This window comes from Falco punctatus (genome assembly GCF_963210335.1).
Source record: "Falco punctatus genome assembly, chromosome: 9".
In the NCBI taxonomy this organism is placed as follows: Eukaryota; Metazoa; Chordata; class Aves; order Falconiformes; family Falconidae; genus Falco; species Falco punctatus.
Window position 1 is genome coordinate 15,052,095 of NC_137589.1, and position 26,483 is coordinate 15,078,577.

At 42.2% G+C, this 26,483-nt stretch overlaps 1 protein-coding gene across 1 annotated transcript in view; it reads right to left on the reverse strand.

Annotated features, from left to right (window-relative positions):
• Nucleotides 1-26,159, reverse strand: part of CCSER2 (coiled-coil serine rich protein 2) — a 115,563-nt gene extending 89,404 nt beyond the window's left edge. Inside the window, exon 1 of the mRNA XM_080402697.1 lies at nt 1-26,159. This exon is cut by the window's left edge and continues 16,082 nt beyond it. The gene's annotated coding sequence lies outside the window, so the exon portion shown is untranslated.
• Between the last annotated feature and the right edge of the window lie 324 nt (nt 26,160-26,483).

A 26,483-nucleotide genomic window follows, 5' to 3' on the forward strand; every position in this document is an offset into this window, starting at 1 on the left:
AATGGATTTTTGGGCTTATCCATACTGGCCCTCTTTGATTGACTGTCCACTCACTTTATTTTAGAGCAGTCAGAGAGCCTGGGTCAATTTCTTCTTAGAAAATGGAATTGCATTTGCATAATGTTAATACAGGATGAAGAAACAGGCTGGATATAAGGGAAGGTTAAAATCTGGCACAGGAAAACCAATGTGACTCTACTTATGCATGCCTGCCTTGTCTTGGGCTGTACCAATCAGGGCTGAAACAAATACAGATATTAAGCTTCCTTCCATTTCAAGCAGCATTATTAAAAAGACCTGAAAAGTGGGACAACTTAGCAGCTTAATATCGGCCTAACACAATGTGGAGACTAATCTCTAATACCTTTATTCAGGACACTCCTTCTCTGGGTTCTCTGCCAACACCCTTTCCCTCAGCCCTGTCTCAGCAGGGGAGGATCTAGGTCCTGGAGCGATTGAGGTCACTGGGGCAGCCAGCCCCACTGATATAATCACAAGACTGCAAACCGTCAGCATTTGAGCCTACCATAGCTGACAAAGTCACGGCCGCTGGCTGACCCACACTGGGGGAGAGAGGAGACCCAAACAGGCTCACAGCTGAGCCAGCCATCAATACGGATGCCCCAAGGCCTGCAAACAAACATAATTTCTCACTGATCTTCAGTCTCTCTCAGAGCAGGAGGCATTTTAAGCATCGGTTGTCACTAAGATCTCTGAACAGAACACCACCATAAATGGCATTTAAGTGACTATATTAAAAAGGCTACAAAACCAGATTCTTTTCTGAGGGTTGAATAGAATAGGCCAAGTCTAATCAGGGGCTGAAAATTGAAGGCTAATATGAATAATCTTTGTCCTAATACCTCCTACACATATTCTTGCTGATAAAGTTGAGCTATAAATATGAAAGGCAATTTTAAGGAAAAAAATTAAATACAGGCATAAATTACTGAAGCTGGAGTCAAATACAACAGTAACAATGATAATGAGTGCAATAAAGAATATCAATTTGTTGCATCTTCTAGAGATGAGACTTTCAAAATAATAGAAATAATGCACGTATTACGTATGTTCAAGGTTAAAGTAACACCAAGGCTCACTTGTTTCAGTTCCTCTGCCTTCTGAAATCCTCTCTTACATTTTAAGGCTTCAGTGACATCTGCTGTTGAAGACCTATTTAATTAATCAGTTGTAATTTAACAGATATTCCCTCTAAGTGAGTTCTGCTTTCACAGAGTTTCTGTTATTCAGTTCTATTTGTAAAGTTCCCTACCACCATGGAAACCCTTAATCTGATCAGAAAATCTCTGAGACTGAGCTCTTTTGTTGTTCTGTTCATCCAACAAGCTGTTAGATTGCTCTTGTTTTGTTAGGCAACATAAATTTTCTCTGCTTTGATCCTGCCCTTCCTTCCAATTTTAATACGTGGAAATTGCATGATCACATGTATAACTGCCACTAAAGCTGTTCTGGATGCATTCACATCCATCGATGGAATACCAGGACGGAGTTTATGATCAAAAAGCAACCATGACAAAAGGCTCTGTGTAAAATGATCCTGTAACTTTGTAAATTAATGCTTCTGTGCTCTCAGAGTAGCCTGTAAGGAGGACTAGCAGAAAAGAATACACTAATGATTACCCTTGTTAATTAATCTGTGCTTCCCTTTCATATGTGACTTCAATGTTCCCAAGAGCAGAACAGAAAGGCCAACAGGCTCCTGTCAAGCCCCTAATCCAAGCAGTTCAAGAAAGGCTAAAAGTAAGGCTAAATGTCTGATTCTTCAGGTCAGAGCAGAGACAGAAGAATTCAGAATTAAACTCGCTGCACTGGTCACTGGACACCACCAGCTGTGTGATATGGTGGTTACTGTCCTGGCTAAAAGGTGGTGTGTTGACATAATACTCCATTAACAAGATATGGTCAAGCAGTATGCAGAATACTGCTGTTTAGTTGCATTTCTTTCTTCTCATTGCAAAAAAAAAAGATCTTTTAACCTTAAAATTAATGGCCCATGCTTCTCTGGTGCATTGGAGTGAAGGCCACAGAGTTGGGGTCCAGAATTTTGCATCATGTTCTGCTAGAAAATTGCTGTATGAACTTGAGTAAGCCACAAAGTCAAATCTTCAAAAGCCTTCTACATTTCTGGATGATCAACTTTAGACACCAGATTTTTCTTGTCAAAGTGCCCAGTACACCAAAATGAAAGTGACTGGAACAGGTGAGTGTTTTGCACCGAAGAAGCCCTAGACTGAAGCCTACCAAGGTGCTCACCTGGATATAGAAGCGTTTAGCATTTAAGTGTCTCTTGAGAACACAGATATCACGTCCCATTTCACAGAGGTTTTGTGGTTCAAATATTAATTCCCAGTGTTTAGGCCCTGTTTATTAGTATTACTGAAGTGTCAATGAATGTCGAAGTAAAATGTGATGTAAAACCTAAACTACCAAAATCCTGACTCCTATCTTCTCTTGCTACCAGATATTAATAGTGCATTGTCTGAGTTGCTTGCAGAAAAGGCAAAAATATACAGAACTGTGACATTTTTATTTTAACATTTGGAGCCCATAGCAGACAGTGCCCTTTTTATTTTACTTCATTAAAAAATTCAACACGTTAGAAAGTCAGAGGTGAAGGATTAAAGTGAAGAAGCCAAGGGGAAACCTGCTACTGCCCCATCAAACTTTCAGTTCCCCACATCATTGTAAGCCAATGGAATTTAACCAGTTACCAAATATATGATTGTATTATTTATTTCTGATCTACTATAAACTGTGGCTGTGACTGATATGTCCCTTCTCTTGAGCATTTTGACCTTGGGTACAGCTGTAGTAAACAGAACCAGTTCAATTTAATGCTTTTTCCTCACTGGAAGGTATCCAGATCCAACTTTAGCAATCGTTTGTAAATTCTTAAGAGTTTCTGTACAGCTGCCTAGGCAGGGCAGGGTCCAAGGGTGTGAAAAATGATGGGCTGAGGAAGAGACCTCTCTATCAAAAAGAGGTAAGCATCAGCAGTCCATAAATTTAAAAGAACTAAACCGAGTGGTAAGGAATGTAAACTCCATTTTAGCTAATCCATTTAGGAGTAAATTTTTGCAGTACAGTATTAAATTAAAAAGAAAAAAAAAAAATATTTCCTTGTCTTTCTAAAATGTGTTTACAATATACTTTAAAGTTGGATACAGTATACATTGTTATATACTATTAAATTTTAAAACTGTGGTTGTCATAAGAGTTTTTGCCAATATTTATCAACTAAATAAAGCTGGTTTAATATGGAAAGCTTATTTCAAGGTCATTTCCCTATTTTTGGAATCAAAGCCACACAAGTGTTGTACCAGTGAGAGGTTGTTCTTGCACAGAATAAGCAATATTGTTCAGTTTGCATTTTGGACCTTGTCACTTCTTTAATGGAGTATTGGTTGTATTTTTACTCATTTGCATTTTTGTTAGGTTTCTTGAACTAGGAAAAAAAGTGCAAAAATTACAATGTTGCCATATTTTAAAAAATTAAATATTATATTCTTTTAATAACTAATTAGTAATGTTAATGTATATTAGTAATATTTAAAATTTTGGTAAGTGCTATGATTTGTTACCTGAGAAATTCTCTTCCACTTTTAGAATTTATGACAAAGTCTTCCTTATCTGATTTATGTTTTCCATTCCAAACCAAGTGGAATATGGATAATAATATAAACCTCTTTTTAAATTAGCTTTCAGGCGAGATATAACTAGACATTTTAATTTTATTTGGAATACATTGCTTATATTTTCCATAAACCCTCACTGCACTGCAATACAAACATGATACCCAGAAATCCAAAGTTATAATGAAAGCAAGGTGATCTGAATTTATAAAATTCATATATTTATGAAAAGTTACACAGTTCTACCCCTGTAAGAAGCTCAGAACTGCACACTGCTAGAGCCATTTTTCCATGTGACGCTCATGTTCTGGCAAACCTCCTGCACCAACGCAGCTTTCCTTAGGTGTGTCTCGCTTCCTCTGTGGGTCAATTTACGTGGGGAAGGATATGTTTATGCAAAAAGGATCCCTGCTGTAAATAAAGCTCCTGCAGTCTGCAGCAGGGATTTTTGTTTTCTGGTACTTGGAATGCCAAAGCTCTGAAAGAATGACAAGAACTGAAATAATTAGTGGGTTGGCTTTTTTTTCAGGATAGATAGTAATTAGGCTGCTATATTTACTCAGGCAAAATTATGTTTTTACTAACTGAATTAACATCATTTTTTGAGCTAAGTAGGTGCAAGATTGATCTTTTTTTTGCACTTCTTGATACTCCAGACTAGCATATAAATTCCTAAGAAAACATTTCAGCTTCCATGAAAGTAGGGTTTCTTTATCAAATAATTTACAGCAAGTTTAAGTCAGGCTTCTGTATATTCTTCGTGAAATAACTTCAATTAGAAATTAAGGACTTTGTCCATCAGTGAACAAAGGGAAACGAAGCTGGGGAAGAGTCAGGGGCTCAAGTCTGATGAAGAGTGGCTGAGGAAACCGGGGGTGTTTTTCCTGGAGAAAAGGAGGCTCAGGGGGACCTTATTGCTCTCTACAGCTGCCTGAAAGGAGGTTGTAGACAGGTGGGGGTTGGTCTGTTCTCCCAAGTAGCAAGTGACAGGACAAGAGGAAATGGCCTTAAGTTACACCAGGGAAGGTTTAGATGGGATATTAGGAAAAATGTCCTTACTGAAAGGGTGGTCAAGCACTGGAACAGGCTGCCCAGGGGGAAGTGGTGGAGTCACCATCCGTGGGAGGTATTTAAAAGACATGTAGACGTGGTGCTTAGGGACATGGGTTAGTGGTGGACTTGGCAGTGTTAAGTTAGCAGTTAGACTTCATGATCTTGAAGGTCTTTTCTAACCTAAACAATTCTATGATCCTATGAAATATTTTAAACACAAAGGCTATGATTATCTCTTAAGACCTTGACTGCAAAGTGCATGTTGTAATAGAAGTTAAACACTGAGTTTGACTTGCAAAAGCTACTGCAAGACTGTATTACACTGTAATGCCTGCTTTCATTTTATTGGGACCCTATGGGACTCAAGCTGTGAATACCTAGTGACAATTCATCATCACATACCTGATTTTACATCCTCTTACTGCTAGGCACAAAAATCCCCAGGCTGCTTTATTCTTTGCTAAAAGATTAGTAGAACCAGAATGCCAATAGTATTCTATCCCCAAAAAGCTGTGAAGGGGCTAATTACAGAGCTGAATAAAACTTTAAATACCCTGTTTGCTCAGGTCTATTGTGAACCTTTTCTCTTACTTATCCAGCTGTTTTAGACATGCCTTCCTCCTTTCTGTATCTGCCATAGTTGAAGTGAAATGCCTCCATTTGCTTTTCCATTGCCTTGAAATTATGCTCCACCTAAGCATCTCCTTTTAAATGGCTTAAACGCACTATTCTAGCCCTTTGACTTGCAAAAATGACCAGAAACAGGAGATCAGAAGGGAAGCTATCTGTATCTGAAGGAAACTGTTCAAGTCCAGGGCCACCCGAAATGTTCCATTAGTTTGGGAAATGAAAACTGGTGCATTCATTGCTAGAAAGCAACCTGAATTCCATCATAGTGCTAAGAAGTCTGCTTGGATGTCTTCTAATGTTTCATTCAATTAGATGAATTAAATTTTAGTTTCATTTGAGCTACATAAGAATCTTAAAAACTTTAAAAACAAAAGCCAACAATCCAATTGCTTGTTACCTCTTTGTACTATGATTTTCAAATCTGTGGATGTCCCTAAAGTAAGGCTGCCCAGAAGATGGAGTTCATATTTTAATGTATAATCTACAACTCAGGCCAGACACGGGCAGTAGGTAGGCATCATCTTGGCACCAATTCTGCCATCATTTCCAAACATTGCAATGACTTAACTAAGAATTAAAATGATTGCCCTCAAGAAGCCCAGTTCGCTTCCATTTACATGAGGACACCAAAGTTTGAAACACAGCAGCCCTCAAAACACCCTTGAGCGCATTTCTTTTAAAGGCTGGAAGGAACAGATGGCTTTTGAACCCTGATGCTATTGGTGCTGTCTGCATGATGAAGCACTGTATCCTCATTTGTACTGATTGGGGTCAAATCAGCTCTACCCTTCTAATTCACACTAACCACTGAGTATTTTTTTCTAATTAGAATATATGTCATTACCTATTCCTACAGTAATGATAACCTACTGAACTCTAATGAATCAATCCCATCTGCCTTGCTGTGCACATACTCAGCCGTTTCACCACTCAGAATCAAAAGAATTCACCATGGCACACAAGCTAGGAATCAGAACTGCTCTGAGTATTACAGTGTAAATTGAACAGTTATTCTGGGTTGCAGTGTGATTTCATGCAGAATTGTGTTGCTGAAGAGTTTGTAAGGTCATTCCCATGAGAACTTTTGACAGCCTGTAGAGCTAAACACAAAATACAAAAGCACGGACAGTGTTCTTCAGCTGAGAATTGATGGTCTTTTGTGAAGGACAGAGATAAAGGGCACCGAACAGATGCAGTCCATCTAAACACCAAATGTTAAGCTCTGGTAGGAGTTCATACATTATAGATTGAATTCTGCTGACTTTGACACCTGGTTTAGATCAGAGGCATTTGAGCATCACCCCAACAGGTAACAGATGTGATCCTGGCAGCTACTACAAAGTGCTATTCAGACCCCTCGCAGATCTGTTGATGTCCTGGAACGCTGGTGCAATAGTTTGTTTTATCCTACCAAAGATACCTTCCAGGCAGGAGAGCCATGGAAGGCCCACATGCCATGTGTTAGCTCAAAAACAGTTTAGAAACTGCTGCTTATTTAAAGAGGATTTAACTACTGATTCGAGCTCATTCTGCCATAGACAGGAATGTTTTGCAGGAAAAAGAGGACAACAGCAATTAGATCACTAACATTCCGTCAGGTTTAAAGACAGTTTTCACAGTTCTACAGTCTGGGGGAGAATAGATTTGCTGTTTTTTCCCCCCATAATCATGCACCTTCAATATACTTTATTGCCTTACATTTTTTTCTCTTTGTGCTTTTCTTCTTGCTTTTGTGTCCACCTGACTGTTACTCTTGTAAGACAACATGTGGGAAGAAACTCAGGAACTAACAAAGTTAATTCAAAATTGCTAGAAACAATTGTATTTGATACATGACCTAACAATGCAAGAAGCTGAATTCACCTGGGAGGTCAGACTCTGTGTGCAGAGGAGGTCTGCTTGGCCCCATTGTTTTGAGCTAGAACATTATCAGCAGTCTTCAATGACAGAGTTTTAGGGAGTATGGAGACCATGGCCATGTTTTTTCAACCCAAGCCACTGGCCCTGCATTTGCCTGCCTAAAGGATGGCAAAGGAAACATACGCATCCTTCAGATTAATTAATTCAGTTTAAAATTTTGCCCATAAGTAGTAACTTACTGTTAAACTGTACAGCAGCATAGTTCAGCAGAGAAGCAACCTGAACTGGGGAAAGGATTCAAAGACTGGCAAGATTTAGGCTGGCAAATACTCATCTTTATGCATTAACTCACAACAGATCTCAGGTGTCTGAATGAGTTACAACAGAGCAGCAGAGCCCTACAGAAGTTGCTTAGTTGTACATATCAACAGTGGCAGAAAAAATTTGCTTTGGTCAGCCCCACAAGACCTTTGTGGGAATATTCTTTCCTCACAAGGATGTTCCTTGACACACAGCCTGGTTATGCTATAGCAGAAAGATTTGATCTCTCAAACTGGCCGCTCTGAGTTGGCCTGCAGTTATACCAGTGCCTGAGAGGGAGGATTGATTGAACTGTTACATTCTTTTGGCTAAAACACATTTGTGCTTACTTTACGCACAGCTCAAAAGTGAAAGGAGATGCTTCTAGCTTCTACCTTTGCGTGTCCAGCATAATCCACTCTAGATATCTCTATTGTTTCCCAAAGGAAAAGCTTAGGAAAAATTGGCTTGACATGCAAGACACTTTTCCAATCAAATTTGTATTGCTAGATTTTGTCAAGAAACACAAATTTAAATTCTAGATTCAGACATTTGCTTCTGGAGCAGGAAGAACAAAAGGATTTTTTTCTGGATTTTCCCAGTGGCAGTCAGAAATCTGCCAATCAAACACAGACACAGCAACAAACCCCAGAGATTTTGTCAGCATAAAACTGATACAGAACAACTGGAAATCTGTAATGACAGATTCCGTACCAAGTTGTCACAGAAGGGATGCACCAGGGATGAATTGCTATAGGGAGGAACTTTAGATCAGCGTTGTCCAGCTACCCATTATCAGCTCGTCTGGAGGGTCTCCCGAGTTCCCCAAGCCAAATGGCACCAGGAACACCAGCGTCCCATTGGTATTAATTATCAAAATAACGAGTTGCTTTCTAAAAGCTTGCTATACTATTTTCTTTCTAGTCTGGAATCAGCACAAAGAATAGACAACAACTGCCAGCTTAGGCAGAAATGCAAGATTACGTGCTGTGTACCTGCGGAGCTGCGTGAGTTCGGCAGGATTATACGACGTGGCTGCTTGCAGTACCAGGGAAATAGAACGGCCAAAAAGATCAGTTCTAGCCTCACGGTCCCGTGTCACAGGCTAGCCTGCTTTGGGCCTGAAATATCATGCTCTGTTAGCAAGTTTTAGATTGATCAAAGAATGGATTTAGTGGGTGTAATAATCCATTAATGCAAGTATTACATTATTGCCTCTGCATGTAGGAGGCAGAGGAGTAGAGACCTTATGAGAGGGCACAAGCAGTCGTCAGTAGGCAACATGAGCACAGATCTGCAGGTTCACTGAAAACTGGTCCAGAAAGGATTTCAAACATCATTTAGCAGTCTTTGGGGGGTTAGTGGGAAAGGCTATCTAAAGTACTCCTGAAATGATGTGTGGGTCTGTGGAATTTGGATCAGGCCCACAGCAGCTCTGTTAGGATACAAAACATGTTATCTGGGACAACCTTACTCCATCTGATCTGACTGATCCCTGGAGCCAGTGCTCATCTACAGGATAAGCCTGATAAATGGAAAAGAGTGTGTGACATCTGATTATGACATTACATCCCATGATACAACTTCAGGCCAGGATTTTGTGATGTCTGCTTTTTACATGACTGAAAAGCAAGCTTAGCCTGGGACTTGAATATGATGTTACTTTTTTCCTTTTCTTGGCTTCTCTGAGATTTTAAAAATGACAATCTCTGCTTAACTATTAACTACATTAAAAACCATTCTATTAAGTGTGCCTTAAGGAAGTACATCATGTTCACAGAATAATTATCGTATGATTTAAAATAAAATTTGCCCAATACTCAGTTAATCATATAATGGAGATTTTATTGTACTTGTACATTCATGTATTTAGACTTCTTATACCTCTACATAAAACCGACCCTTTGTGTAGGGCCAAAATCTTTTTCATATTGACTGTCTGATACCATAATTAGGACAAACTCAAGCAGAGAACTACCACATGGTACCAATACCATCTAAAAAAATCCAAAAGAATACAAAAAAACCAAACAAAATCAATGAAGATCTGAGCTTCTGTGGTGGGCTGACCCAGGCTGGATGCCAGGTGCCCAAAGCCGCTCTGTCACTCCCCTCCTCAGCTGGACAGAGGACAGAAAATATAATTAAAGGCTCGTGGGTCAAGATAAGGACAGGGAGGTCACTCACCAATTACCATCACAGGCAAAACAGACTTGATTTGGGGAAATTAGTTCAATTTATTACCAATCAAGTCAAAGTAGAATGAGGAATAAAAACCAAATCTTAAAACATCTTCCCCCCTCACCCCTCCCTGCTTCTTGGGCTCAACTTCACTCCTGATTTCTCTCCCTCCTCCTGCCCAATGGCGCAGGGGGACAGGGAATGGGGCTGGGGTCAGTGCATCATACGCTGTCTCTGCTGCAGGGGAATCTCTGCCCCGGATCCTGGAGCACCTCCTGCCTCCTCCTGCCAGTGCAGCAGGGGGGCTGCGGGACTGTTGCTCTCACACAGTCTCACTCCCCTTTCTGGCTGCAGTTGCACAGTTTTCTTCTTCCCCTTCTTAAATATGTTACCCCAGAGGTGCTGCCACTGTCACTGACGAGCTCGGCCTTAGCCAGTTGCAGGTCCATCTTGGAGCCAGCTGGCACTGGCTCCATTAGACACAGGGGAAGCCTCTAGCAGCTTCTCACAGAAGCCACCCCTGTAGCCCCCCTGCTACCAAAACCAAACCCAAGACAGCTTCATATCAACAGCTGCAGTAACAGAAATAAAATGAGAAAAGAAAAGGTGGTAGTAGAGTATTTTTCTAGACTGTCTAGATATTCTTCTATTTCTTTTTCCCTAGGATTGAACAAAATATATAAATTCTTGAATAACTTTTAATTAACAAGAATTAAAATAAATGCTTTGCAGCAATGTGCATTTTCTCCTCTAGATTTTAGTTTAGGAAAATATTAATGAGTTATTTCACCTTAATTGTTATAGTAATTATTACACAGATTACTTACCCTTGTTTATCAATGGTAACACACCTATGCTTACATTATATTTCTGCTTCACCTTGACAGTCATGTAGATACACTAATTTGATGATATCCTTTGCATTCCTTTACCGACTTTGTGCTTATAATCACTAAACACTTTTCAGTCAATGGGATGCTTGACAGCAATGCCATATAGCGTGAGTAAATCCAATTCCGTTAGTCACTCTTGAGAAAAAGCTTCAGGTTGCTTTTGAGAAATGCTCTGGCATCAGTAATGGAACAAGCTGATTACAATTCAGTCTTGAGGTAGGGATTTGCATGATAGATTGTTTCAAGCTGCCAAAGCGGAACGGAAATAGCTTTCAGGGCATGTCCTCATAACGTTTGAACGGCAATAACAGAAGTTGCTCTAAGGTTTTATCTAAAACTTAGCCACTGAGCTACAACGTTCAAAGGAGCCTATGAAACTAAAACATAGTAGAATAAGGCCTATGAACACTTGCTGAAATTCCTTCAAAACCAAAGCTTTCAATAATAGCGAGATCAGGAAACGCTTCCTGCGAAAGTAAGAAACCGTATCCCAGTTCCTCCCCCACTAGTTACCAGAGAGTTTGATATATAACCTTGAAAAGGAAGCACTGTTTGCATACTATGGAGCTGCAAGTGTTAGCAATTATTTCTAGCATAAGCATGGACAAACATTTTGCAAGCAAACCCAGGAGCACACTTATACTGTGGAAGCTTTTCCCTCCCACCGGCTTCAGGAATATTCCTGACATTTCCCACAATGTCAATTCCAGCAAGACTCTCTTTTCACACTTTTCAATTAACACAGCTGCATATTAAAGTGCAAACAGAGCACAAACTTCTCTTCCTAGGCCACAGCAATGAATGTTTACTGAAGGTCTAAACTATTATTTAGAGTAGTATTTGCTTATGCACGTGAAAACAGTTTAAGTACAGAAGGCAGAATTTTCAGCTGGTATGAAACCTAGCTCTCTCCCATGTAAACACACCTCTGAGGAGCAGACCCTTTCTTTGCAGAAAGCCTGAGTTCAGAAGTGTTCTCCCACCCTCAGAGGCAGGGAAGTCTAGGTGAAAAGATGAGAAGCAGTGGAAGATTTACACTGTGTTCGCCAAGAGATACTGGGCCACAACCCGATCTCTCGTACCCTGGTGTAAAGACTGGTTTCTCTCTCTCACAGTGGTATTGAAAACATTTAAAAAAGCAGCACTCTTATTAGAGCACTCCTAGTACTTGTTAGTCAACTGCCAGCAGGGTTACGTGGTGTCAGCATGGGTGATGCAGCAGCCAGCCTCACACTGGTCCCATTCCAGGGTGATGTACATTTTACTTTCACGGGACAACAACATTTTACGTTGGTGCTCGTGGAAAGATTGATCCCACACACAGTGTCCCACTGACCAGGTCCGCAGTGCTGCCTGTGCGTTGTTCATCATTCTCACATCTTTCCTCAGCAGAAAGCTCCTCTTCTACTGTCACGAGAGAAAAAAAATCTCCATGTGCTAAGAAGAGCTAGGTATCAGAGCCACGTGGGTTAACTGACGGGCCTGGGAATTGATTTGTCCGCAGTGGTATAACAGAATGATGCACGCAGGATGACACTGCAAAATGAGGGAGTCATACCCCAAGGGATCCAAGAGGAATTTTCCTGGTATCTGTGCACCATAGATAGGTATCTAAAATACATTTTGATGTGCTCATGAGGCTGAAATGGACCTGTCTAAGGGCATCCAGTAAATTCTGCATCAATACACAAAATGTTTACCACATAAGCGATATACAAGTTTAACTTGCAGACACTACAGAATTTTCCTTATGTTTAATACAAGGGGCAACAGTTACAGAACCTTGATGGAAGATTAATCAAATCTATTTTATTCTTCCCCCCACCTCCCTTAGTCTGTGACAGCTTTCCTGGCTGCAGGCTCAACTCCTGCTCAATGAGATTCATAAACCAACTTCTGTTTTTCACTCTGACTTTTGCCTGCTATATATAAATAGCTTGAAAATTCGAGAAGCTACCTAAACTTGTATCAATGAGTTAATCTCTCAAGCTTTTGGCTCTTACTGTCATCCTAATTATGACAGTAATAAGAACAATCAGAGCAGTAATAACAGTCATTTTCTTCAAAGCCTTTATCCTGTGGCATCTAAAAATCTCCTTGGCCTCAAATGAGAGTACTCACAAGGCAGGCTGCGGAAAGGCAAGGACACAGCCATCCTCCAGGGACGTGGCCAGCTGCGCTGAATGTGCATGTCACAGCCAAAGAGCCAGAGTCTTTTTTTTTTTTTTTTTTTCCTTAGTAATTTGTTATCAGTCTGGCAGCTTCCAAGCCAGCACAGAAACAGGCTTCCTGTGCTAGAGCCTAATGCTAGCCACTTCAGGTTATTACATGTATTACTTTCTTAATTTTGCTGGGGGCGGGGGGGGGGGGGGGCTTTCTGAGGTTCCATGTTCAGGAAGGGCACAGGGTGGATGCTGAAGTTTCCTCCTGGCCACCTAAAGAAAGAGCAAGGAGGCAGTTGCTGCCCAGTAGCCCCAGGAGACGGGTGTATGTGGAATATACTATTACCCTGTGAAGGTACTCAGCCGCTTCCCAAGGGCACCGTGTAGCTCTAGAGGGCTGGAGGAGCACAGAGCATCAGTGTTGCTTCAACCTAGGCTACAAAGCAGATTAACGCTGCAGCTGACCTATTTCTTCGTAGCACCATTTATTAGTTTAAGCCTGGCTACATGCAGTCTGGTGAAAACATTTAGGGGTTAATTCTGCTTAGGTGTATGACAGTTTATGGGAGTTACTTGTAAATACGGAAAACCCAAATCCAGCCTAAAGCAAAGGGGAGAAAATATTCCATGAGAAAAGGAAAAACAAGTTTCAGCAGTTAGCACGTAGAACAGAGTATGCTGTGCATCTGCTCTTGAGTTACTGCAATGACATTTGTAGCTAAATTGCCATATATAAATGGTGATACGGTAATTATAGTTTAAGAGCATTTTCTATTCAGAATAGCCATTTTCTTCCTTTTATAACAGCCTCAAGCTGTATAATAGCCTGAAGTAGATCATGTAAGTTCTAGCCCAGAAATACTAAATGAACAGCATAACCGTTTTTAATTAGGGGAGTAAAGAAAGTTTTATTTTGAAGTACCCCATGGCACAGATTACTTGGTATGTGCATCCACCTAACCCAGCTCTGATTCTTCCCAGCTCATAAGCCTATTCATGGCAGTACCTAGAGACACGAGATTAACACTTCCCATTGCATCCAAGCCCCTTCCCCTTGCGCCCAGGCTGTCTTTAGTGCAGTCTTAAATGACCATCTGGATCTCAAACAGCAGGAGTCGATGTAGGGCTTTTTTATGGTCTGCCTTAAAAACACGGGAATACTGCAGAGCTGTTGAAGAAACGCTCTACTCCTGTTGGCTTTCTAGTGTATTTGATGGGCTACTGATGGCATGACAGGTTTTGGCAATTTCTGGATGAGTCACTTCTTGCTATTCCAGTTGCAAGCACCTCAATAACAGTGATTTTTGCCTCAAGTAACAGATAAGTTGCATACCTGGCACTGTCACGGACTTTACATGCAGAGGGATGCTAGGGCGTATAAATCCTTGGCACACAGATGACATTAGAGTGCCAGAGCGGTCTTATCATCTGCATATCCTGAGACAGAGACTGCACCTGCAACAGTGGGTGCAGAACCTGGGCTGCAGTTCAGACACTTTACACTATAGGCACATGGGACTGGCAGCTGGTGTGTGGACCGTGTTGCCCTCCAGGAGGTGGGGAAGCCCTGAAGTCAGGCCAAGGTGGCCTGATAACAGCTTAGTGCTTGCCATGTCCCTGGTTAATCTGACACTACGCTGACATTATTGAGGCCTGTAATTTATAGAAGCTCTACCTGCTGGTATACAGACTTTCAGTCAATCTTCTTCCCACCCTGGATGACCACAGCACTTCCTTGTGCTACCCCAGCTGCTGTGGGGGCCCAGCGGAGAGCCACACGCGTCAGCCTCATGCAGCCCTTGTGCTGGGAAACTCGTAGAGGTGGCTGTGCAGCCACCACATAAGAGCAACGTCTGGAGTCCATATTACTTTCAGGAAACCTGCTCATTAAGACGTACACACTGATGTACTCCTTTATTGCTTGTCTTTTCTCCGTCACTTCTTAACAGCTCTTCTATAATTACAAGCCCTACTGATGCCTCCTAAGTCAGCAGAAGATTCCCATTGGAGTAGTTCCTTTGAAGTTTTTTTTCCATAGTCAATTTAGTTTTGAATTAACACTACAGAATTTCTACTGTATTAATTTCATCATAAGTCCTTTTATGCAGCTGAGTAATTAATTTCAATTCTCAATAAGGGCTTCCATTAAAGTATTACTATTGTTGAAACCCTATTTTCACAAAAGAATGGGGTATTCTTCTCTGGAAAGATATTAAAACAGTTCCTCAATTTTAGATAAAGTTACAGTGCGATTGAAATTACTCATTATATACTATTCAGTTTAAGTTTTATGACATTTCCAGGCCCATATCTAAAATTAAAATGAAGGTCAGCTTTTTTCACAAGCTCATACAGGAACTGCATTGTTTCTGGCTCCTTAGTAGCCAGCTGTTTTGATTTGAATTCACATTGTACATAGTTATCTATAATAAAATAATTTAACAATTTGATACGCTCTACTTAATAATTTCACGTTTTAAAATAAATGTAATGTACAGGTGACAGCCTACATTTTTTGTTTATACATTGCCTCAGCAGCATGAGAGTTTATTATTCTATGGAGTTTTATACAGAATCAAAATCTCTTTTGTTCCCTTTTTTTCACATGCCTACGAGGCACTAACCAGTGCTACAGCGTTTTATGTGCGTGTATCAAAGACTGTAGGAAAACAGCAAGCAAGATCCCAGTTCTCCAGGCTCCACATGGGGAAAGGAGCAGTGAAAATAGGTTGCCATGTAAAACCTTTGTGCTCCGAAACTGTTTTTGCAGACCTGATTGTAATCCACATTCTGCACAGCCAGTACAAACTGGAACGAGCTTGGGGCATCTCAGCATCTACTGTGCTCCTTATATCCACTGAGGGGGTAAAGAACAGCAGTTGTCCAGTGTACTGACCTCCACCCGCCCTCCTGGATCTTCCACCCTGCCTGGCCGAGGCTGGGCTAACAGACACCCAGTGCCTTAGTTGCAGCTCCAGGATGCCTCCCACATAGGATGGTTTCTGTGCTATTTCCAAATCTTCTATCCACTGGAAGATCAATAAGAGGGAGCCACAAAAGAAAAAAGCAACAACACTATGCTAATGTGTGGAGTGGTTGACAGCAATGAAGTTAACCGTCCCTGAGGGGAAAAAAAAGGGACCCATCCCTAATGGGCGCTGCTGGGTGCTTTGGAGGCTGACCTCAGCTGCAGCACTGTCAGTCTGCTCCTGGTGCTGGCTCTTACTGAGCCCCTCAGAGCCCAGAACTCTCTTCTGTGAGGGCTTCTGGCTGATGCTGGGGAAGAAATATAATGTTGTGTGGGATGCTGTATAAAATAATATGGTGTCTGAGTACTGACTACCTGAGCCCTACCCTAAAAGCTGAGAATAGGGCTTGAACGAGCCCTGCAAACATGGTGGTTCCTTTGTCCCAGGCTCCGGAAAACTGGAATAAGTCTACATGCTTATTCTTCGACTTCCTGCACTGCTTTTCAGAAGCAAGCCTTTTTTTTTTTTTTTTTTTTTTTTCCTAGAGAAACAGTAGAGCAGGTATTTATTCTGTGAGAACAAACATGATTTTTCTGTCTGTGTTTTGAGGAGGAATAAAAGGGCAGCAGTAAACAGCAAAGCTTCAGATTGAATAAGCTACTTAAAGCAGCTGTGCTGATGCCTCCAGCCACCAATATGCTCATTTCAACAGCTGCATGGCATAAATAGAAGCTGCTTACTCTTATCTCTCAGCTAAATACAGGCCTATGGGCTTTAACCCCTGTAAAAATCTTGTACTCTTCCTTCAGGGGAAAGCAACTGTTTCCTAATTGAAATGCCTCTAACCACACAGACAACAAGTTAAATCAGCAGGAGACCTGCTATAGCTTCCTCTTGTGTACATATACAGAGTCCCTGAGGTCTCTCTGCTGGGGCCTGAAATAAGGACATCTGACCTGCATACTTATCCCAGTACGGATATTGTCCAGAATATTAAAAAGTTAAAGTTATTAAAAGTTATTTAAATTAACACTTAGCACATAACCTAAGCATCCACAAGAATATTTCAAGCAGACACTGTTACAGTCACGACCTTCCCATATTTACACTTCCTCATTGCGTTAAGAGCACATCCCAACCTCCCACGCACATGCAGAGGCAGACTTCTGGTCCATCGGCCACCTGCATGCCACAGCGGCCTGGCAGCTTTCTGCAGTTTGTGAAACTTCCTACTTGGACGAAATAAGTAGTTCCAGTGTTCCTCAGTGCAACAAGGCCAACATATCAGGCTCACAACAATGCGGCTGGCTGTAAGGGAAGAACCGCCAGCTCCCCCTCACCCCCAGGTTTGTATTGTAACAGTGCAGAGGGCACAGCCAGAGACCTGTTATACCGAGCACCAAACAAAACCCAGTTTATGTTGCTCACCATCAGCAAAGGCAGTACATCAAAAGAACTACGTCACAAAAATCACAACGCAGGTCAGCAGCCCACTGTCTGTCTCTTGCTAATCACGGTACTTGGTACACAGTTAGCAGTGTGTGATCCCTAGGCAGGGAACGGTGGACCACGGGTTAAAGAATCACCGCACGAGAGGTGCCTTCTGCACAGAAGCCAAGTACCCCCGCCAACTGCTGCCTCATACAAACAGTTAGTACCAGACGTAGGCTTTGATGGAAAGCGACCTTGACTCAACATTTCAGAAGCAACTGAAACACCAGCATAAGTTGTTTCACAGTCTTTAGCACTATACTAACAAAGTAAAAAGCAAAACATCGCTTCTAACGCTTGCTTATTAAAAGTAATAAGCAAAATATTCCAGCTGCAAAACAAATAGCATCTAGAATTCTTTGCCTACCTTTAATTCATGTTAAATAAAATCTTTTAGACATAAGAAAAAAAAATTCTCAATGTAATTTACACTGTCATCTCCTATGTCTCTCAGATTGTTTTTCAGGATTTGTTAAATAAGACTCAAACAGTTCACTGGATACCCAAATTCATATGAATTGTTTTTAAGAGGTTCCTTGTGAGGCGTTCAGAAAAGATGTAAAATGTAGAAGTGACTATTGTGGAGGAAATTGCCATTTCTTCCTAATTAAGGGAGCTGTTTAACAGCATGCACTGCAATAGAATTTTATTGCCTGTATGAATGGGGTGTTTAGTACTTTAAGAACACAGTCTGCAGTGCACCTGACACCACATCTTCAATATAGGAATAAGTTATCCTAATTATACAAAAGATACGTTCCAAGATGAGGAATTTTACATGAGAAAAATGAAAATATTGTTGGGGATGGGGGGGTGGGCGGGTGGGAAGGCACCTTTCTTTCCAGCATTTGGTGAATTAATGATATTTCAGAGTATTTAATAACACCTTACCATCAAAAGTTAACGCATGAACTATGAAAGCTTCTTTTAACAGAAAAATCCCAAGGGGCTGTTCATACATTCTGTTCTCAGAGCTGAAAAATGATGATTTATCTATTGCTCTAAAAAGTCCTTGTGTTTTTCAAATTGAAAAATTATAGCAAAAATACATGTTACAAGTATTTCCAGATGCAGCCTTGTAATTACCATCAACAGCTACTTAGTGCATCATGCTAATTATGTTACCCAAATACATGCAAATAATATGAAAAATCACGGGGGTGGGGGTGGGGCAGGAGGCATTCTTAGCTGCCTTTACAGTATTGGGCAATTAGACTAAAAGATGCCCGTAGGCTAATCCCAGCCTGGATATTCGAGACAGCCAGGCATTTTTAGAAATGTTACTGATTGACTGGAAATGTAACTTATTTATAAAACTGCACAAATTTTAAGGCCAGAGCTGCAAGATGTCCTCATCCAGATTAGGATGCAGGAGGTAGCTATTAAAAAGAAAGCTTTGCCAATAAGGAGAGCTGCTGAAACAGAAGTTTCAGAGGATTTGTAAGAGGATAGCAAGCTTTTTACCCATATGTCACCAGTTCAAATCCTGTCCAGATGGGAAATGAAAGTAACTAGAGGCCTTGGCAACTGGCTAAATGGGTTTGTATTCTCAAACCAGTTTTAACAAGTGAAGTCTCTTCTTAAGACTCCAGGCGTTACTGCAGGCACGAGCACCTGCTTAGGGCAGGCATTCTTCCTTGGGCACTGCAGCTACGATCTCTAATTACCAGTGCAAAGCCCCTCAAGATACTCAGAAGTGTTTTGTACTACAGGGAATTCTCCATGGACCCTGCCATACTAAGCGGCTCCATTCGCTTTTTTCACTTTAGCTCGGGATTTGAAATCACAGCCGAGGCAAAACCGACTAACCGCTGTCTTTGCCACCGTTGTGATTGATTCTGGTGGGAGCGGGACAGGACTGCATCACGTTTCAGCCCCACCTCGGCAGACAGCAGGCTAGCTCTGTGAAGTCTAGCCCAAACTGAAACAACGAGGTTGGAGTAGCACTATCACTTACAGGGCTGGCTGTGATTATGTGCCGCTAGATGAGATACCATTACTCCCTCCTCGTCCTGCACTCCTGGCACATGAAAGCTTCTGGCATCATGAGCTGAACTTTGCTGACATACCAGGCGCACAGCACGGCCCTCGGAGGGCTTGACAATGAGTCTGTGCTATGTATGTAGCTGTACCACGCTGCACGGGAGAATAAATGGCACAGCTGTTAAGATTTATGGCAGGCTGCACGCGTGGCTTTATGTTGCTGTTTCCTGAAGGTACAGATACAGACACAATTTCTGTCGCAGTATAGAAAGGGGTCATTTTCACTAGCCTTATTAATCCTGAATAAGTAATTAGGATAGTCACTTACCGCAAGCTCAGTTTACAGTTTAATTAACCTGCATCTGCTCCCAAGAATCAAAGGCAGAAAAAACATTGGTGAAGTATTAGATGGTAGCTGCAGTTACACTTTCAGGGCATTACACAGAATTGGAGTCATACAGCTCTTACTTATTTTAGTGTGAATCGCGCAGCTTAAATGCTACGTAAGGCTTTGGAAAACCTAGGAATTAGAAGAATCCATCTGACCTGCTCAGCATGCTGAGCATTCAAAAGCAGTAGTGAACACTTAGCACAAATAACTGAGGGAAAACAGGTTTAAAAATAGGTTTAAAAGTTATTGAAGCTTCTAATATGCACTTAAAGATTTGAGTTGTATAGCGATCTCTGGAGAAACCGCTGAAAGAGGCAAATAAAACTAGGAGATTCAAGAATTATTCTAGAAAACAGTACAAGTCCTTAAGGAAGAATGTCACAGGTTAATCCATAATACAGCAGTACTATTAAGTAATGCTGATTGTCACTCAGTGACTCAAGGCCCCAACTCTGCAAGTGGGTGCCTGCACAGGCTAAGCACTTCTGCCTTCAGAGTCAGAACATGGCGTAATGGTGCTGTTTTCTAAAACAAGCGCTCCGTTTTTACTTTCCTGTTTGTTAACCCACCTTTCAAGCACAGAGCCGTTCCATCCCAGGCAGTGATACAAGGATAATCTTCCCAGTTCAGACCGTGATGTAGTATCTTCAGGGAGGTCATGCAGCAAACGAGCAAAGGTAGTTATGGCTATAGAGGTTATGGTAAACTCCTCTATTCATGTTTAGATGCTCATTTTATAAATGGCAGTGAGGTTCATTTTATCCATTACTCTTGTGTTTTCTAGCTATCAGCAGGAGGTATAATGCAGCCAAAACCCATTAAGTCTTTCTGTCTGCCAGAGGCTTAAATCTCGTACAAAACAAGATGCAAGTGACAGAAGTAAGCATAGGAATACAAACCCAATAAAACAGCATTGCTTATTGTGACAGGCAGTGATCTCAGCACACCAGCAGCATTGTCTTCACTCTTAAACCTCTTCATTATGAGTTGGTGAGACAGAGGACAGTTTGGAAGAGATCCAGATAGAGATTCGCATGGACATTTTTAGTGGAACTTCGAGTAATATTTGTTACAGAAAGCCCAGAGGAATTGAAGAAATCTGTTGTACTGAAAGAAAACATAATGACGCCTTTGCAGCCAAAGGGTTGGTGAAAGTTTTGGGCGAGTCAGAAGGGAAGTTTGACATCTGACTGCAAAGGAGTCAGAGGCACTAGACTGTGAAAACAGTGGAAGGAGAGATCAGTAACATGTCATGCGCTAGAATAGCCAGGGGTGAGAGATGGAAAACTCAAACCAGACAAGACAAAGTCCTTGCCTCAGCATGCCATGAAGATGCAGGAGGGTTTCCTAGGGCTGGAAAGGAGCATACTACAGTAACAGAGATGTGAAACAGTTACAGTGTAGGCAGGAGATTTAGTGTGGATGGAAAGGCAGGACCGTATCCTTCACAGTTTTCATTCAAGGTCAGCTTGTGAAATATAGACTCCTTTTGGACATATGGACATTTACAGAGGTTTAGATGATATCCACACAGTGGATCACCCTGAGTCACAGCAGCGATGATGCCTGCAGTAGTCAGAAGGAAAAAGCTCAAAAGCTGTGCTAAGGTGGACACTGACATGGTGCCAGCAAGACTGACAAAGGCTTTCGTTTGGAGGGAGGGGATAACAGGAGAAGGATGCTGAAGGGTGCACATAAAGGCATTGATTACCTGGGGCTTTGCAGGCAAGATTTTCTGCAGCCAAGCTGTACAGGAGGAAGAAACTCCTCAGAATTCCTGCGATCTTGCCAGCAGCCTCTCAGACCATTAGAGAAGGGTTTTCCAGCAGATGTTTCTGAAGGGCAGACAAAGGACTAGACAATGGCAGCGTCACAGAAAGTAAAAGACAGGTTTTGGGAGGAAGAGCAGAGGGAGGGACGTGGAAGGAAGCAGACTGGCCCAGAAGGATGAGGAAGGTGTGTTTGATAGGAGCTCTGTGGGGTCTGAGAGGCTTTAGCAGCATGGGGAGAATTACTAGAGAACAACCAAAGCCCCAGGGTCAGGCTGGGAGGAAAGGGACTCCAGACAGCAAGGACAGTCAGCAGTCACAGCACAGCAGTAAGGGGAAAAGCAGGCAGAAATTGGAGAAGCAGGTGGAGATCACAGGTGGGTTTCTAAAGAACATTCTTTTACATTTCATGCTATCAGCTAGCAGACACACATTTCACATTGCCAAGGTTGAGTTCCAGCTTCCTTTATAACATCTCTTTCACTCCCTCATCACTTTCTGAAACAAATTCCTTAAGGATTGTAATTTTCCACATTTGGTTGCAGATTAGAAGATGAAGCGTACTGAGGCTCAGCCAATGCATGCAAGCTTGTGGTTCCCCCCCACCCCGTACTACATTTCTGCAGATGCATATATACATTCGTAATTTAACCTGCTCCATACACTAGTAATAGCACATTGTTTGGCAAATAACGTGCAATAGAGAGGTAGCATCACAAGTCATATGAGAAGTGACGGGTTCATCTGGGCTTTGAACTTCTGGTTTATTGTTTTCAATTTTATTTTCAAATTGTCATTTTTGAATCATCAAAAAATCATATTTTCAAATTTTAAAATGTATTTCAACCACCTTTGATTTCAATCTTAAATTGCATTTCCTGATACATGCTTGTTTATAATTTTTATTATATTAGCATTATATGTACAAAACGTGAAAACAAAAGGATAAATGCACTTATGTATGAAATATACCTACAAAATATCATTCTAACACTAGATGGAAGAAAGTATTTCCCAGATGTAAAATTGTTTTGGAATTCAAGCTGAAAAATACAATTACTTCTTCCTAACCTGCTTTTTCGTACAATGTGTTCTGAAAGTCCTATTTTTTTCCTGCTAACAGTTGTATTTCACTTTTCCACATGTAGCTGCTCCCAAATGGGAACACAAGTTTGGACTGCAGAAGCTAACAAAACAGTGATAACATTTTCTTGAAAATGTGAATGCAAATCACAACACTGCAGCAAAATACTGAGTATTAAACTTGTTTTGCAGAGGGGAAAAAACTAAAATCCATGGGTTGCCACAGGATAAGCCAAAATGGGCAGATTTGTTGCCTGCAGCCTTGCGTTCAGCCCCCACTGCCCCAACACGCCAGACACCGTCCAAGCTGCTTGCTGCAATGCTGAGTACACAAGGGCGCTCAGAGGGGACGCAGTACGGGTGGCACAGGAACAGAACAGCCTGTCTCAGGGGCAGCCCACGGACTCCGATCACTCGGGAGCCACACAAGCTCACCAGTAGTGACACTGTGCATAACCGCTGTATTAAACTTCGTAAGTATCACATCAACTGGCCAATGCTTCTATCCTCAGATCCGGGACAGCAGGGTAGGGGGAGATCTCCCTGCTACAAGAAGCTGGCCAGGACTGCAGCCTGCTCCAGCAAGTGACCCCCATGTGTGATACGGTCCATGTGACACGAGCAGGGAGAGCCTCACCGCAGCTCCAAGGGCTCAGCAACATTAGTCTGCATATCCTCCCAGAGACCTCTGGAGCATCTCCACATCGAAACGGTGACTAACACAGTGAGGCCACGCCGAGGGCTTACAGAAACCAGCAGCCATAAGCCAGGAAATGCAGAGCATGATCTTTAACCAAGCGTGTGCAAAAAGCCTGTCTGAAAAGAGGTGGAGTAAGGGGGCCTGACACCCCTCCCGGTGCAGGACAGACATCTGGCCGTGGGAGATGGATTACAGTAGCTGTGACATAAAACAGAGTGAAGTGGCAAGAGGATAAAAATAGTGGGTGAAAATTCCACGTTAATCTTAGAGGATCAACACTTTATATTGATGCTTTCAAGCACTAGCTTTAGAGATACATTTTTAAAGTAAATTGGTTTTGGTTTTTTTAGTAATGAAATCACTGTGTGACTGCTTTTCGTGGTGTTGTTCTTATTAAAAGCCTAATTATTAGCATTTCTTCATTTCTACAAAAGATGCCATGAAGGATGTGAAACAACATACATTGCTAACTGCATACTGAATAAAAGCAGCAGTCATTTATATGACTGGCATATTTCAAATTCCAATGTTTTAATTATAAAATAAAGCAAATTTGCATAGAAAGGCAATTTGAGAATATAAGCATCTCTGATTGTTTTTTTTTTTTCTGGTGTAGGCCTCCATTATCAGAAGTGCAGCTTTTATCCTCAACTTCGAGCTCAGCCTGACAGCAAAAGAAAACTTTTTCAATATTAACCTTTCATGTAGTACCCTCTGCTGGCCGCAACAAGCACAGACAGGGAAGCCAAACCCCCAGCCTCCAGTAACGAAAAAGATGCTGAAAAACCATCAGTGACCTTCAGCAGAGATGACCTAATCTGTCACAGGGGAGAAAGCTAACAAGCACGCTCAAGCCGAAGTAGCAAAATCAATACAACGCGATGCAATGCATCTCTCCAAGCCTAAGCAGATTTTCACAATGCAGGAAGTGACACATTCTCAGATGTATCACCAGCTCTATTCAACTTCCCTAGCATTAGCTTTTGTTAAAAATAAAATTGCTGCTTAGTCACCTGGAAGGAATGGTGAAAGCCTTATGTATTTTTCTGCTCACTCCTACTCAAGGGGGAACGTATGTGCATCACATCATAACCTGATCTTCCCTTCTTCTCTCTTTCTATGGCTAAAACCTTTAAGTGAGAAACTTTTCAGTAGCTATTATGTATGAAGATTTCCTGCCATGAACTGTACTGTCTGCAGCTGAAGACAGGTGATCACTGGGCAGACAGGCAGGGGCACCTCACCACTGCCACAGGCTCTCCTTGCAACCCACGAGGCACTTTCCTTTGGACAAGCTCTCCGGCATGGGCCACCTTTGAGCAGCGCCTGGCTTTGCACAGCGATGTGCAGCCCAGGCTGCTCTCCTGGAGGACACTGCTTTGCCTTCCCTGGCCAGGGCGCTGTACCTTGGCTCTGCCCAGGTTCAGGACATACCAGGCTGGCACAGGAGGTGACTCAAGAGGGTATGCCTGCTCCAGATTTTGCCATCAGATGACAGGAGCAGTCACCTCCGTGCATAGCTGACTGTGAGCAGAGCTGACCGTGAGCAGACTGAGTAGTTGTCCTTAATCCAGCAGGCTTTAACGTATCACATAAATATGATCGAGGTAAACTGTGAGCAATTGCTCTCAGCCTGCACTCTGCTCAAGTTGCACCGCTGCTTTTCAAGCCGAGGAAGAAGCCTTCCAGCAGCTTGTATTCATCTGTCTACCCTAGGCTTTACCTCTCCCTACAAACTCCTAGGATGACTGGCTTGACTGAGAGGAGAGTCGCTGACCAAGCAGAGCAGCACATTTATCAGGCTCAGCTCCTCATCCAGCAGTCCAGTGCAACCTCATGCTGGCCTAGCAGCCCGTGCTGCCGAAGTGCCTGCTTCCCCCTTGAAATTACCATCCCTGGCACAAGCAGGTAAAGGTGAAAGCAGAGCTCTCCTCTTGCATTTTCTTTCCTTTCAGGAAAAAGGTCTGCAGGCACACAAAAAGCAGCAAAGCTGTTGGACACCTGTCAAATAATGAAAGCCAAGCAGGAGTTTGAAGTGCCCGTGTGCATTCACAGGCCTGCCCCAGGTCGGGATGTGGTGTGTGACCCAAACACCTCAGGGAAACCTGTCACTGTGCAACGATACCAAAAAGCTCTGCCTACTGAGTGATATGACATGCAATTCGGTTTTGTCTACAGCTTATGAAAGCAAAGCCGAAACACTTCACCAAGTGTTAACGATAAAGGAAAGTGTCACACCATCCTGATTTCAGCTGGGACAGAGTTAATTTTCTTCTCAGTACCCGGTGCAGTGCTGTGGTTTGGATTTGGTGTGAGAACAATGCTGATAACAGATGGTTTTAGTTGTTGCCGAGTAATGTTTATACTAAGTCAAGGACTTTTCAGTTCCTCAGGCCCTGCCAGCAAGAAGACTGGAGAGGCACAAGAAATTAGGAGGGGACACAGCCAGGACAGCTGACCCCAACTGGCCAAAGGGATATTCCATACCATAAAACATCATGCCCAGTATATAAACTGGGGGAAGCCAGCTGGGGCAGGGCAATCACTGCTTGAGGACTGGCTGGGCATTGGTCAGCAAGGGGTGAGCAACTGTATTGTATATCACTTGTTTCCTCTCCCTTCCCTTTGGATTTTATTTCTCTGCCCTTCTCCTTCCTTTTCATTGTAATTGTTATTGCTATTATTTTTTTTGGGGGGTGGGGTGGTGTGGTTATCCTATTTTATTTTAATTATTAAATTGTTTTTATCTCAACCCTTGAGTTTTATATTCTTTTCCAATTCTCCTCCCCATCTCTCAGGACAGGTCAAGGGGGGCCGTGGTGAGCAAGTAGCGGTGTGGAACTTGGTTTCTGGCTGAGGTTAAGCCATGACACATAGGGAGATTTAACACAGAAGTGAAGTGACCAGCCTTACTTACTGCTCCTTTATAACCATCGGAGAAGCACATTACGCTCGGTATGTCACACCATGATCTAGCCCTGTCAGATGGTGGTTTTTAACTATGTCCTCATGATCAGGATAAAACCCCAATGATCTGGCTGTTTCCATATATGATCCTGGCTGTTTCCATATATGATCTTATGAACCATGCTGCAAACAGTCATGGGACTGGCATTCAGTAACTAAGTCATGACCTCAGCAATTGCTGAAGTCCAAAGCAACCACTGGCTGAACTGAGCTCTTAGGTGGCTCCTTGGAAAGGTGCTGCCTTGGCCAGGATCCCCAGAGACCCCCAAGCTGCACTACCAGAGTCAGCAACATGCCTGAAATGAGTCTCCATCAGCAGGGCAGGAGCTCCAGCAAGCAGCAAGGTGAGGTCTTGTCACAGGCCTTTTCCAGCTACAGATATATATATTTAACCTTTT